The sequence below is a fragment of the Paroedura picta genome, unplaced genomic scaffold (genome assembly GCF_049243985.1).
Source record: "Paroedura picta isolate Pp20150507F unplaced genomic scaffold, Ppicta_v3.0 Ppicta_v3_sca23, whole genome shotgun sequence".
Classification (NCBI taxonomy): domain Eukaryota; kingdom Metazoa; phylum Chordata; class Lepidosauria; order Squamata; family Gekkonidae; genus Paroedura; species Paroedura picta.
In genome coordinates this window covers 2,532,307-2,537,188 of record NW_027518620.1, presented here as the reverse complement: position 1 = coordinate 2,537,188, position 4,882 = coordinate 2,532,307, and positions in this window count along the sequence as shown.

The following is a 4,882-nucleotide window of genomic DNA, read 5'->3' as shown; positions in this document are numbered from 1 at the left end:
TACCCAGTGAACGGTTCGTTTAGCTTTATATATTGTTCCGGGTGGGCGTTGTATTGGTTTTTCGGAAGTGTTAGACCTGTAAGAGAAAAATTTAAATGGTTGGGAAAGGCCATGGGATGTAGAAATATTTTTTTCACATTTACTTCCTTGTAAAAACCGGAAAATCGATAGGGATTTTCGTACGGATAAGTACCCAGTGACCGGTTCGTTTATCTTTATATATTCTTCTGGTTGGGCGTTGTATTGGTTTTTCTGAAGTGTTACACCTGTAAGAGAAAAATTTAAATGGTTTGGAAAGGCCATGGGATTTAGAAATATTTTTTCACATTTACTTCCTTGTAAAAACAGGTAAATCGATAGGGATTTTCGTACGGATAAGTACCCAGTGGACGGTTCGTTTATCTTTATATATTCTTCCGGGTGGGCGTTGTATTGGTGTTTCGGAAGTGTTAGACCTGTAAGAGAAAAATTTAAATTGTTGGGAAAGGCCATGGGATGTAGAAATATTTTTTTCACATTTACTTCCTTGTAAAAACAGGAAAATCGATAGGGATTTTCATACGGATAAGTACCCAGTGAACGGTTCCTTTATCTTTATATATACTTCCGGGTGGGCGTTGTATTGGTTTTTCTGAAGTGTTAGAATTGTAAGAGAAAAATTTAAATGGTTGGGAAAGGCCATGGGATATAGAAATATTTTTTTCACATTTACTTCCTTGTAAAAACAGAAAAATCAATAGGGATTTTCGTACGGATAAGTACCCAGTGAACGGTTCGTTTAGCTTTATATATTGTTCCGGGTGGGAGTTGTATTGTTTTTTCGGAAGTGTTAGACCTGTAAGAGAAAAATTTAAATGGTTGGGAAAGGCCATGGGATGTAGAAATATTTTTTTCACATTTTACTTCCTTGTAAAAACAGGTAAATCAATAGGGTTTTTCGTACGGATAAGTGCCCAGTGAACGGTTCGTTTAGCTTTATATATTGTTCCGGGTGGGCGTTGTTTTGGTTTTTCGGAAGTGTTAGACCTGTAAGAGAAAAATTTAAATGGTTGGGAAAGGCCATGGGATGTAGAAATATTTTTTTCACATTTTACTTCCTTGTAAATACAGGTAAATCAATAGTGATTTTCGTACGGATAAGTACCCAGTGAACGGTTCGTTTAGCTTTATATATTGTTCCGGGTGGGCGTTGTATTGGTTTTTCGGAAGTGTTAGACCTGTAAGAGAAAAATTTTAATGGTTGGGAAAGGCCATGGGATGTAGAAATAGTTTTTTCACATTTTACTTCCTTGTAAAAAGAGGAAAATAAATAGGGATTTTCGTACGGATAAGTACCCAGTGAACGGTTTGTTTAGCTTTATATATTGTTCCGGGTGGGCATTGTATTGGTTTTTCGGAAGTGTTAGACCTGTAAGAGAAAAATTTAAATGGTTGGGAAAGGCCATGGGATGTAGAAATATTTTTTTCACATTTTACTTCCTTGTAAAAAGAGGAAAATAAATAGGGTTTTTCGTACGGATAAATGCCCAGTGAACGGTTCATTTATCTTTATATATTCTTCCGGGTGGGCGTTGTATTGGTTTTTCGGAAGTGTTAGACCTGTAAGAGAAAAATTTAAATGGTTGGGAAAGGCCATGGGATGTAGAAATATTTTTTTCACATTTACTACCTTGTAAAAACAGGAAAATCGATAGGGATTTTCGTACGGATAAGTACCCAGTGAACGGTTCCTTTATCTTTATATATTCTTCCGTGTGGGCGTTGTATTGGTTTTTCGGAAGTGTTAGACCTGTAAGAGAAAAATTTAAATGTTTGGGAAAGGCCATGGGATGTAGAAATATTTTTTCACATTTACTTCCTTGTAAAAACAGGAAAATCAATAGGGATTTTCGTACGGATAAGTACCCAGTGAACGGTTCGTTTATCTTTATATATTGTTGAGGGTGGGCGTTGTATTGGTTTTTCGGAAGTGTTAGACCTGTAAGAGAAAAATTTAAATGGTTGGGAAAGGCCATGGGATGTAGAAATATTTTTTTCACATTTTACTTCCTTGTGAAAACAGGAAAATCGATAGGGATTTTCGTACGGATAAGTACCCAGTGAACGGTTCGTTTATCTTTATATATTCTTCCGGGTGGGCGTTGTATTGGTTTTTCGGAAGTGTTTGACCTGTAAGAGAAAAATTTAAATGGTTGGGAAAGGCCATGGGATGTAGAAATATTTTTTTCACATTTACTTCCTTGTAAAAACAGGAAAATCGATAGGGATTTTCATACGGATAAGTACCCAGTGAACGGTTCCTTTATCTTTATATATACTTCCGGGTGGGCGTTGTATTGGTTTTTCGGAAGTGTTAGACCTGTAAGAGAAAAATTTAAATGGTAGGGAAAGGCCATGGGATGTAGAAATATTTTTTTCACATTTACTTCCTTGTAAAAACAGGTAAATCAATAGGGTTTTTCGTACGGATAAGTACCCAGTGAACCGTTCGTTTAGCTTTATATATTGTTCCTGGTGGGCATTGTATTGGTTTTTCGGAAGTGTTAGACCTGTAAGAGAAAAATTTAAACGGTTGGGAAAGGCCATGGGATGTAGAAATATTTTTTTCACATTTTACTTCCTTGTAAAAACAGGAAAATCAATAGGGATTTTCGTACGGATAAGTACCCAGTGAACGGTTCGTTTAGCTTTATATATTGTTCCGGGTGGGCGTTGTATTGGTTTTTCGGAAGTGTTAGACCTGTAAGAGAAAAATTTAAATGGTTGGGAAAGGCCATGGGATGTAGAAATATTTTTTTCACATTTTATTTCCTTGTAAAAACAGGTAAATCAATAGGGTTTTTCGTACGGATAAGTGCCCAGTGAACGGTTCGTTTAGCTTTATATATTGTTCCGGGTGGGCGTTGTTTTGGTTTTTCGGAAGTGTTAGACCTGTAAGAGAAAAATTTAAATGGTTGGGAAAGGCCATGGGATGTAGAAATATTTTTTTCACATTTTACTTCCTTGTAAATACAGGTAAATCAATAGTGATTTTCGTACGGATAAGTACCCAGTGAACGGTTCGTTTAGCTTTATATATTGTTCCGGGTGGGCGTTGTATTGGTTTTTCGGAAGTGTTAGACCTGTAAGAGAAAAATTTAAATGGTTGGGAAAGGCCATGGGATGTAGAAATAGTTTTTTCACATTTTACTTCCTTGTAAAAAGAGGAAAATAAATAGGGATTTTCGTACGGATAAGTACCCAGTGAACGGTTCGTTTAGCTTTATATATTGTTCCGGGTGGGCGTTGTATTGGTTTTTCGGAAGTGTTAGACCTGTAAGAGAAAAATTTAAATGGTTGGGAAAGGCCATGGGATGTAGAAATATTTTTTTCACATTTTACTTCCTTGTAAAAAGAGGAAAATAAATAGGGTTTTTCGTACGGATAAGTGCCCAGTGAACGGTTCATTTATCTTTATATATTCTTCCGGGTGGGCGTTGTATTGGTTTTTCGGAAGTGTTAGACCTGTAAGAGAAAAATTTAAATGGTTGGGAAAGGCCATGGGATGTAGAAATATTTTTTTCACATTTACTACCTTGTAAAAACAGGAAAATCGATAGGGATTTTCGTACGGATAAGTACCCAGTGAACGGTTCCTTTATCTTTATATATTCTTCCGGGTGGGCGTTGTATTGGTTTTTCGGAAGTGTTAGACCTGTAAGAGAAAAATTTAAATGTTTGGGAAAGGCCATGGGATGTAGAAATATTTTTTTCACATTTTACTTCCTTGTAAAAAGAGGAAAATAAATAGGGTTTTTCGTACGGATAAATGCCCAGTGAACGGTTCATTTATCTTTATATATTCTTCCGGGTGGGCTTTGTATTGGTTTTTCGGAAGTGTTAGACCTGTAAGAGAAAAATTTAAACGGTTGGGAAAGGCCATGGGATGTAGAAATATTTTTTTCACATTTACTACCTTGTAAAAACAGGAAAATCGATAGGGATTTTCGTACGGATAAGTACCCAGTGAACGGTTCCTTTATCTTTATATATTCTTCCGGGTGGGCGTTGTATTGGTTTTTCGGAAGTGTTAGACCTGTAAGAGAAAAATTTAAATGTTTGGGAAAGGCCATGGGATGTAGAAATATTTTTTTCACATTTACTTCCTTGTAAAAACAGGAAAATGAATAGGGATTTTCGTACGGATAAGTACCCAGTGAACGGTTCGTTTAGCTTTATATATTGTTCCGGGTGGGCGTTGTATTGGTTTTTCGGAAGTGTTAGACCTGTAAGAGAAAAATTTAAATGGTTGGGAAAGGCCATGGGATGTAGAAATATTTTTTTCACATTTTACTTCCTTGTGAAAACAGGAAAATCGATAGGGATTTTCGTACGGATAAGTACCCAGTGAACGGTTCGTTTATCTTTATATATTCTTCCGGGTGGGCGTTGTATTGGTTTTTCGGAAGTGTTAGACCTGTAAGAGAAAAATTTAAATGGTTGGGAAAGGCCATGGGATGTAGAAATATTTTTTTCACATTTACTCCCTTGTAAAAACAGGTAAATCGATAGGGTTTTTCGTACGGATAAGTGCCCAGTGAACGGTTCATTTATCTTTATATATTCTTCCGGGTGGGCGTTGTATTGGTTTTTCAGAAGTGTTAGACCTGTAAGAGAAAAATTTAAACGGTTGGGAAAGGCCATGGGATGTAGAAATATTTTTTTCACATTTACTACCTTGTAAAAACAGGAAAATCGATAGGGATTTTCGTACGGATAAGTACCCAGTGAACGGTTCCTTTATCTTTATATATTCTTCCGGGTGGGCGTTGTATTGGTTTTTCGGAAGTGTTAGACCTGTAAGAGAAAAATTTAAATGTTTGGGAAAGGCCATGGGATGTAG